This window comes from Panthera onca, chromosome D2 (assembly GCF_046562875.1).
Source record: "Panthera onca isolate mPanOnc1 chromosome D2, mPanOnc1 haplotype 2, whole genome shotgun sequence".
NCBI classification, from domain to species: domain Eukaryota; kingdom Metazoa; phylum Chordata; class Mammalia; order Carnivora; family Felidae; genus Panthera; species Panthera onca.
The window spans coordinates 17,489,042-17,499,788 of NC_138349.1; the positions used below are offsets into that span (position 1 = coordinate 17,489,042).

The 10,747-nt window shown below is 48.0% G+C and overlaps 1 long non-coding RNA gene across 1 annotated transcript; it reads right to left on the reverse strand.

The window, feature by feature from the left end:
- Positions 1-4,515: 4,515 nt before the first annotated feature.
- Positions 4,516-7,536, reverse strand: LOC144613243 (uncharacterized). Its single transcript, XR_013550640.2, has 2 exons — positions 6,698-7,536; positions 4,516-6,458 (listed from the first exon to the last, which is right to left on the reverse strand). It is a non-coding gene; the product is annotated as an uncharacterized LOC144613243 (long non-coding RNA).
- Positions 7,537-10,747: the final 3,211 nt, after the last annotated feature.

Genomic DNA, 10,747 nt, shown 5'->3' on the forward strand with positions numbered 1-10,747 from the left:
GGTCTGAATTGGGTGCTCATCCAAGATTCTCCCAACGGCGCCCTGACCTTCCGCAACCACAACACTTCTCACGTGGCATGATATTGTCCGGTTATGAACCTCTTTCCCTCGCTAGACATACACTGCAAGATAAGCCATCTGGTCTCTTTGGCCACTGTTGCATCTTCAGCGCTTAGCACCGTGTCTAGCACCTCATAATTGAATAATAAATATCTGTTAAGTGAATGAACGCTTTGGACTCTTCAAGGCAAAAATCTGCGTCCAGAATTTACCGAGCGTCTGACTCTCAAAACCTCAGAAAACGGCAACCTGGATGAAGAATGTAGGCACTAAAAGGAAGGTGGAATGCCAAAGAACATACATATTCCAAGGAAAGTGGAAGAATGAGACAGCTGTCCAGATAATGGAAGCCATCAGACGCACTTGGGCTACAAGTCTCTGATTAATTTGGCCAAGAGTGTTCAGTTGGTCTAAATTATCTGGAAGATTCTTCCTTTTGCTTTGGTCCAGAAACGCTTTTCTCTCCTTTACACCTGGATAGTTGGCAAAGCTTGTCACTACCCCCCAGAGACTGTGGATGGCTTCCAAAGCACTGACCTACCTACCTCTTACCCGGTTTTGTCTCTTAGTTCCGGTAGGGTCCTGGGTTCAGGGTTTCAGAACTGTTTAAGAGTGACTTTCTGTTTTGACTCATCTTGCCACTGAACTTCAGTGAGCTTCAGTGTTTGGTATTTTCTTTTGCACGTTATTCTGGCTTTGAGAATGTTGATGGCAAACTTTAGAAATACGGTGGAAGGAAAACCTTTAACACATCTTCAGAAAAAGATCTCATTGAAGTTTTATATCTCGGCTTTTGCAGTTATCTTAAACTACTAAACTGTTCACAAGAGCTGCCGGAGATGTTGCTATTCCCCAGTCCATCTCCACAGAAAGAAAATCTTCTGAACAAAAAGGCGTTAAAAACTCAAATTGAAAAACTGGTTGATCTAATCAACAAGGCGAATAATAGGATGGATGCCACCTGTATCGATTAGCTTTTGCTGTAGAACAAGCCACCCACGACTAGTGGCTCACATCAACAACCACGTTTTATTTAGGTTCCAATTCTATGGGTTGGCTGGGTGGTCTTCTGCTCCCGGCTGCTGGGCACTCCCCTGTATCATGATAGGTCAGCTAGTGGTTGAGACGATCTAGACTGGCTTCCCTTACATGTCCGACAGTCTACAAGCTGTCCGCTGGGTCACTGTGATTCTCCATGTGGCCTCACGGTCCAACAGGCTGGTTCGGATTCAGCTGCAAAGCAGTCCCTGGGATCCAAGCCCGGCGAGAGAAAGAAAACCCTGGTGGACAATTTTCAAGTCTCCGCTTGCTTCGTTCACATTTGCCATTGTCCCAAGCCACACAGCCAACCAAAACTCAAGGGGTGGCCAAAGAGACTCTACCTCTTAATGGGATGCCTGCAACACCACAAGAGTGGATGCAGAGAGGGGAAGGCTTTGTGGCCACTCTGACGCTCTTTCATCGTAGCGTTTCCACGCGACTTACCCAGTCAGGTCCTCGTGGTGGCTCACCGAGGGAGCATCCATTTCCATTTGATGGATGAAGCCACTGAGGCACAGGGAGGTAAAGCAGCAGGGTCACGGTTCTACCACGAACAGAGGGGGGACTTGTACTTGGTTCTGCATTGCTCTGAAGACTGCATTCCTAACCATTGTGCTTTGCACCTAACATGGTACCCGCTGTTAACAGGTTGCGAATCTGAATGTGAGGCTATTTTCTTTCCGGGTGTTTAGGTGGCAGCTTCAGTCTGTGTTTATCAAATGTTTTCAAGATATTTTGCAAAGATTATTTTCATTACCGGTTCAATAAAACCTCAAGTCCCAGATGCGGTTAGTCAAGCTCTCTTCTCCTGAACTTTCAAACCCTGAGGCACTTTATGGTCAGGCAGCCTCAACCCCCGCCCACCCCCACCCCCAACTCCTTAGTGACATTCCTTCCTGCTTATAAACAAAAAATATCCTCTTTTTGGAAGCCATGAAATTCTGCTGCAGGTTCCACCCTTGAAAGAGACGAGGCTCAGAACCTCTGGGCTCATTCCCAGCCCAGGCCTCCTCTCAAGACCAAGGGGGGAGTTCAGGGCCACATCCGGGGATGTTGCCTCAGTGCATAGATAAGAGGTGGTCATGAGAGGCTTTCACGTTTCGGACAAATTATGAGCCAGAAAGAAATGAAACCGGAGCCACAGTGAGCCGTGCCTCCAGCGCTGCTCTCTGGCCAGTCTCTACAACGTCGGATTTTCTCCATTTCTCACTTCTTCTCCTCCGGCCTCGTCCATGCCCTTGCTTCCCACCCCTTCCACTTCCATTTCTTAGGATCCAAACATCCTTTCCTCTCCTCTCCATACCCTTCTTTGGCTGAGGAATGCCATTTAGCAGTAGAAACGAGCCCAAAAGATGCCTTCAGCCGCACTTTGAGAAGACAGACGACCCAGGAGGTGAATTACAGCCACGTGATGAATCTGGTACCCGTTTATTTTGAGGGGAAAGCAGCACATTATTTTTTTTTTTACTTACATCTGTTCTAATTCTCCTCTGAAGTTTCCCATCGAGTAGGAATGAATTTATCTTCATTTGACAATTTTATGACCCAAATCAGCCAGTTCTGTCCATTTATCTGATTTAAAACGCAACCAAAGGACTGGGCTGCTTTCACAGAAATCCAAGCATGACCAGCAGTGTTCATTATCAACACAGATTTTTCATAACTTGTGAGTTTCCCAGCGTGGCTATTGGGGCCTGCTGGTTAAGCTTACCTCTTGAATGACCATTATTCAGCAATAGCAAATGATTCAGTAATGAAAACAGGGGCCTGATTTTTTTTTTTTCTTTTTAAAGATTTATTAAAGCACCCACCTCAGAGGCTGTTTTTCATAAAAAACTCAGCCCTTAGAGTGGCTGACCTTAAAAATCTGTTTATCTAAGCTATATTCCCCCCAAACGCTGACCAACATGATAAATAATTTATTTAATGTTTCCTTAAATATTATTTTGTTTGGTTTAAACCCAAAGTAGAAACTCCTTCTCCCCGAAAGGAACACTGTCTCATTTTTGTATACAATGGAAACATTTGGGGACAAATAAAAGAAATAAAATATTTTTCACAAAATTTGGCTTACTGAGCGAATGCTGGCTAATCTAGGGGCTGTGGAATAAATGTGGTGATGTTAGGGAAGTTAAATTAGAAGCTGGGACTTTGAGTGAAGGTTATATACTTATTTTGAGCATTTCCTTATGCCCATAAGAAAATAAACATCCACAAATAAACACAGCCAGTAGGGCACAAAGGGGTAATCAATAGAAAAATGGTCCCCACCCAAGCCACAAGCAACACAGGGGCTGTGTTCATCTTGACAAGAATTCTTTCCCGGAGCTTTCGGTAAATCTAGAGCTCTGCCATATTGTAACCGTCCTTGAGGAGAATCTGTTAAAGGTTCCCATTTCCCTTGCACAATTGTCCCTCAATCCACGGGACCAGTAATCCCAGAATTCCTACCCCCGGGCTATAGAAGCTGGCCCTGACGCAGGCTAGACAATCAGATTCTACTCCCTGAAACTCTGTGACTGGTTACATCACACATGGGCTCAACCTGAGCTGATTATAATCTGTGGCGTTTTTTTTTTTAATTTAAAAAAAAAAAAAAAAAAAAAAACAGGAGAAGAAGGGGCCTCCCCCTCTTTGAGTCATGGAACTGGAAGCAAAGCAGAGGCTGCCCAAGAAGAAGAGGGAAAGGAGGCCATGGGAAAAGCAGAGCTAGGCGGTGGGAACGGTGATTTCTGATGACGACGCTACGTAAGTTTCCAAAGCCTGACCCTAAATTCCCCTCTCGCTCTCGGAGGCTGGCTGGAATCAGGACTGCCATGCTACTTCTAATACCCAAGAGTCTCGAATAATCCAGTGAATCAAGGATGAGACACAAGGGGCCCTCGGGGGATGTTTGTTTATTTGTTTGTTTGGCCTTAGTTTTCTCTTAGTAACTTAGATTTAGGTCTATCTGCAATCCCAGCATATCATTCTGCTCATCTTTTTTTTTCTTCTTTTTTTGATGGAGAGTTCCCTATAGAAACAGGATGGCAGGATGCCTAGTCAGATGCTTGCAGGGAAGAGTATGATGAATACATCCTAAACAAGCGAGTCCCTAAAAATACTCTTGCTGATTTTAGAACGTATCTTCAGATTACCATTAAACACGAGCGTGTTGCTCAATGACCTGGGAATCCTTACACTTTAAATATAATTATGAAACACGTCTGTGAGGGCTTATCTCCGGGCCAGCTAAAGACATCCTTGTCACCTTAAAACAGTCACCCTTTGAGTGATTGCTAGGTGCCACGTATTGTGTGGAGTGCTTTACATGTACGGCCTTATTATAACCACCCACAATCCTGTCTGGCCGCTACCCCCTAGGGTACCGTCCAACTTCACAGATGGAGAAAAGACACTCAGAGTGGTCCAGACACTTGTTCAAGGTCACACGGTTTATGAGCTGTAGAGGCTGGATGAGGTTCTGGGTCTAAGGAGCCCCAGCCTTCCTAAACCCTGGCCACTGTGATGAGAAAGTAAACAGCAGAGGGAGAGCCACCGAAGAGACCAGCTCTGTCACACGAGATTCAGGAGGGGCTATTACGAAGAGTCATCAGTGAGCAACAAACACCGAACGTGAGGTTAGACTATTCCAGGCTGCTACCCTGGTTCTGCCGTTTTCTTCCCACGTACTTTCAGATGCATCTTTTCATCTCACCACGCCTCAGTGTCCACGGCTGTGAAGCAGGCTGATAATACCGTAACAGAGAGCCTCCGGATACGATCCCGTCATCTGCAGAGGCAAATGCCACTCCTGGCGTCAAGAGGGAGGGTCCATTCGCCTCTCCTCGAATACCGGCTGGCCTCAGCACTTGTTGGGGCCGACGGGATGGGAAGGAAGTGATGTTGTGGAACTTCTGAGCCCAGGCCCGTAAGCTTCTGCTGCTTCCCTCTGGGGGCCCAGACCCCATGCTGTAAGGAAGTCGAGGCTCGACTGGCACACAATTAGGGGGCCTGGAGGATGAGCAGACATCTTGAATGTTCAAGCCCTGACCAAGCTCCCAGGGACATGCAGCCTCGTGAAAAGCTCTAAGCAAGACCGGAAGAAAAATCGGCTCAGCCCAGGCACAAAACCGTGAGAGATAATGAATATTGTCATCTTAAGCCATGACCCTGCAAGCTGATAACTTATGCAGCAACAGATACCTAACATGCTTATTTCACTGGGGGGTTGGGGGGATTAAATGGGCTCATATATTTATTTTTTTAAAGTTTATTTATTTTGAGAGAGAGAGAGAGGGCAGGGGCGGAGCACAGAACGAGGGAGAGAGGGAGAACCCCAAGCAGGTCCTGCACCGTCAGAACTCATGAACCATGAGATCGTGACCTGAGTCGAAGTCAAAGGTCAGACGCTCAACTGACTGAGCCACCCAGGCGCCCCTGGGCTCGTGCATTTAAGGGCAAGAACACGAAGAACAGTGCTTGGCATTCATGCATTTCCCGGGCAAGGACTTTGTGCCAACACTGTTCTAGGCAACTGGGATACTGAGGAGAGCCAGACAGAGCCCCGCCCTCTCGGAGCTCACATTGTAGGAGGAGGAACAGTAAACGGCAACAAGAAAACGATCCCAGTGCTGATTGCTACTCTACAGAGTTGCCTGTAGCAACTGTCTGTGCCTGCCGCTGATGACCCTCGGGTCGGGTGACCCTCAGGTCAGGCCTCCAGACGTCAGATGGCCGTGAAGCAGGGGAGGAGGCAGAGCCCGAGAGGCAGAAGACCTGTATCGCACGGTGGGGTGGGAGGCCTGCACCGACAGCTGTCCGAATGACGTGAGGAAGTGAGCCACGCCCTCGTGGTTCGCCCACGATCCCTACAGCACCCACCCCTCCGTGGATTTTAATCGCTTGTCATCTGCCTACCCTCACCCACCGCAAGCTCTCGGGGGCACCCAGAGGTGTTTCTCACTCCGGTTCTCTGCGGTTGGGGCAGTGGCTGGCACCCAGCAGGTGTCCAGGGAGCATTCTTGGAAACTGCGTGAATTCAGGTCCTGACCACACACTGCCCAACAGTGGGGCAAAAGTCACCGAGCTAAGAAGCGGCCCCCAAACACAGCAGCCACCCTCTGCAGGAGTCACCCACAACACAGTCCGGCTCCTCGCTTCGCAGATAAGCCTGTGGGCCCCTCGGCTGTCGCGTGACCCCCACACGCAGCCTGAGGAAGCCCTGCGTTACTGGCGCCCGGATGCTGGGGACAGCCCCGGTCCCCATTCCCAGGAGGAAAACGCTTACCTACACCTCCCTTGAACTGATCCCCTGCAGAAACTGCTGAAGTACAGAGGGCCCCCTAGACCATCTCCTCCTTCACCCAGCAGCCACACTGAAAGTTCCAGAGAGGACTCGTCGGGAAGGAAGGTTGATGGAGGGGAGGTTTCTGCCCGGCACCCCCCACCCCACCTCATCTGCCCCTGGAAACCGTGCTGCGGTGCAGCGGGCCTCCTCAAAAACACCAAGTTCAGTTTCAAAGACAACACCTTGGTTGTGCACCCCCCACAGGCCCGTGGGCTGTGCCTCATCCCCCCCCCCTTCCCCCCACCCTCCTCTTTATCCTCCCAGGACCTGATAGCAGGAGGGTACCTCGTCCTCGGAGCGGCCCCACATTCCACAAAGGGGGCCTTGCTGTTTGGCACTCTGGGAGAGAAAGCCCATCACAGGCCTTCCCGATGGAGCGCGCTCTCTCTCTCTCTCTCTCTCTCTCTCTCTCTCTCCGCCTCTCCTCCAGCTGCTCCTGGTTCAAGCCGCTGCCTGCCCTGCCTAATAATGCCTTGTCACGCAGCGACAGAATTATGGTCTCACACTGGCTTCACATGTCACAAATAATTGTGCTCCTTGCACATCATATTGAAGTTGTCAGGACTCTCTTACGCCTATAATTTGTGTGAGTTGATCATACTTTGGTAAATCAGCAGGTCATGACCTGTGCCCTTTAGCCCCAGTGGCTGGCTGAGAGCGACCTACAAATCTCGTGACAGGGACAACAGAGAGGGTATGAACTGTTCAATTGCTCGTGTCTATCACCCGCCATGGAGAAGTGCTCTCGCCTTTTGCCGTCGCTTTAAATGGACCAGCGCGGCACCCCATGACATCCTGCCTTCGTTTCTTCACATCTGTTTCTCCCCCTTAGATTATTTTGAGCACTTTTGGATATTCCTTTTTTTTTTTCTTTACCACAAGACCTTCTGGTGCCAAACCCAACTGTCTTTTCTTCCATGTGTTTTAAATAAATAATAATAATAATAAAAAACCTCTGGCATTTGTGATAAAGTCAGCAGACCTCACTCTGTGTCCAGCCCAACTGAATAGTGTTTCCCTCTCGTTCTAGCAATGGTTAAATCCCTCTGGCAGCTTTATGGGCTCCTTTGCTAACACTTTATTGGGTAACACGTTCACAAATAGTGTTCCTGAGCCTTTGTTTTCATTAAGGTACAACATGTACCATCAAGTTGCATTTAATTCACTGCTTCTATATTTTATACACTGTATCGCTGACCGAGACCTTCTGTATCTAATACTGAAAAGAGAGTAATAAAGTTTAAAATGCTTTTACTACCCAATATCTTCAATAATTGACTTCTAAAAAAAAAAAAAACAGTGAAAAAGAAGTAAGATGACCAAGTCCTGGCCAGACTGATGTTCTGCAGATACACTGGAGTGAGGTCAAGAATAAAGTGGTTTTATGTGCGTCTGTTTCCAGGAAAGCTGTGGTATGTAAGTTAGGTGCTTAGAGAGCTGCTAACTCTCTCCTTGGGTTCAAGACAGAGAAGATGATGGGAGTGTGCATGTGGATATCCACTCCAGTTGCTTCTTTGGCCATTCTTTGGCAAAGCTACCCCACCCCCGCAGAAAAGTACACTAATCCGGCAGGTCCAGAGGCAGATGGCAACATCCAACGTCCCATCCTTCGATGCCAGAGTGTGTGGACCATGCCATCTGTTGGTACAACAGCAGGTGTAGGGCGATGGGTAAAATGGAAACCAAATGAGCCAAGCCCTCACTCCACCCCGTACAAGGCACGTGCATTTAATTTCTAAAGGCATCAACCGAGGGGACGTGAACCAAGAAGGGTAATCAGCAGCACACACAACCAACACCAAGTTCGATGAGGGACACGAAGCCAAGTCGTTCCACTGTTTTGGAACAAGTGGCTGTCTGATTCCTAGGCACAGACCGGGACTGATTCTAGGCACTAAAAGATATTTCACTTTTGACTCAATTTACAGACTGCTAGTCACCAGTGTAGGGCAGGGAGTGGGGCAAGAAGAGGGGTGGAGGAAGGAAATGTAGACGCCAGGTCACAACTGTAAACCTGCAAAAAAAAAAAAAACCCATCTTCAAAGCTAATTCAGTGCAAATGTAGACGGTCATGGGTTCTACATTTACCTTTTAGCTCTGTTCGCTGAAAGAATTCAGTGGAAAGGCGGACAGGGTTTCAAACCACTGCACCACCTCTGACCGGCCTGGTGACCTTGACAAATGACCGCCACTCTCTGGGTCTCAGTCTCCTCATCTATACGGGATTTGGCATGTAGTGGGCAGTGAGCATATCTTGATTTTGTCTCAGTCTGGATTCTCATTTGTGAGCAAAGTAGCCCAATGGCTAACTGAAGCAGAAAAGGAATTTAAAAGGATGATGTCGGGGCGCCTGGGTGGCGCAGTCGGTTAAGCGGCCGACTTCAGCCAGGTCACGATCTCGCGGTCCGTGAGTTCGAGCCCCGCGTCAGGCTCTGGGCTGATGGCTCGGAGCCTGGAGCCTGTTTCCGATTCTGTGTCTCCCTCTCTCTCTGCCCCTCCCCCGTTCATGCTCTGTCTCTCTCTGTCCCAAAAATAAATAAAAAATGTTGAAGAAAAAAAAAAAATTAAAAAAAAAAAAAAAAAAAAAGGAAGATGTCACATGGCTTACAGGGTCTACAGGAAGCCTGGAGAGCTGAGATGGAAAATGACCCCGAACCAAGAGAGCTGCAGAGCAGCGAACACAGTTGAGGTCATGCCTTGGGCGTTGTCTGGTTACAATGCTATCCTCGGCACCACGACCACCGGCCATTTGGTGCCACCACCCGACTCCAGACTTCTCTATGAGCCTCTGCTTTGTCCCTTCCAGATTCAAAGTCCCTGGCAGCATCTTTGAATGGCCAACCCCAACATGGCCATGCCTAAGCTGTTAGAAGTCAGAAGGAGAAAATAGACTTAGAAACTTGAAAGATGTTCACCATAGCTCCGGAAAATCCTTGACCAAGTATTCTCTTCATTCTTGTTCGCTACACAGAGCTCGGGGAGAGCGGCGTTCAGGTTCCAGGTTTTCCTCACAACCACTTTAATATAGTATATTTTTTGTAACCCCTTCAGCTTGTCCAAAGCCACATAAAGAAAAAGTGACAATGTTTGGAAGGAAAACCCACACATCTCTGATTCCTGTTGTGTCCACACTAGCGCACGTGGAGTGACTATGGAAAAATTCCAGAGGAAAGTGTGGGACGATGGGTCCCCGCTGGAGCTGCAAACGCTGGCTACCAAGTGCAAAGTCACTTTTGACTTCCGAACCCATCGCCGGTGAGACAGAGTTTTACAGAAGTGCCTCAGCTGGAGAAGCAAAATGGCGCCTTGGCCAAGTCTACGGATAAGAAGAGGATGCCAAAAGTACCCTCAAAAAACTGGAAGATTCAGTTATATATTCCATTTTGAGCAGTTATGTTCTAGGCATTAGGCTAAGTGCTTTTGTGGCATTATTCTACTTAACGGTCAAAATACATCAGCAAGGTATTTATTATTATCCTTATTTGACAGATCAGGAAATCAAGGTTCAGAGGCTAAGAGCATGCGGAATAACACAGACATGGCACAAAACCTGGGCCTCAGAGCTTTGGCTTCAAAGCGGCACATGCCCACAGATGTCGCTGAGTAGTGGCAGGGGGTAAGAAGGACACCGGAATCTCAGGGTGCGACAGCACGGGGACTTAAGAAATTCCTGACGATCTCCTAATCTCAAAACCAGTATTGTTTGGACTGAGCGATCAAGGGACAAAAAGCCAAGGAAGATTTCATGATCTGGAAACTCTCAGTCCCTTTAATATGAAAATGCTCGACATAAAGTATTAAAGATGTAAGGATTCCGAGGTTGCAGGTGGCCAAGGGAGATTAAGAGCTTCTTTCCCCAAATGAAGTGCACAGTGTATCCATTACGGGGCATGGAGATTTCTCCTCCCTCCCCCCCCCCCCACCCTCTCCACTTAATAGGCAAAATGCTAGAAACTTTGAAGAAATGTTTTCTTTGTTCTTCAAGTTCCATGATTAATTAGGTATAAGCCATGTTTCAAAATGTTTCGTCATTTATTTGTAATTCTCCCCAGAGCATGTATAGTAACTTGGCTCAGAACGCATAGATCACATTGCAAATACTACTCACAGGCTGAAACTTTTTGTTTCCTTCTCTTCCCCTCTCTGCTTTCCCCTATGACACTGGAGTTGAAGAACAAAGCCGGATTTCAATCCGAGAGCACGCCCCGCTCTGTATGGATCTCCCTGGCCCGTCTGTAACCTCCGGAAGAGGAACTGCAACTGGAAATGGCCAAGGGGGGGCAGCCTGGGACCCACACGTGGATGGAGGCTTTGGGG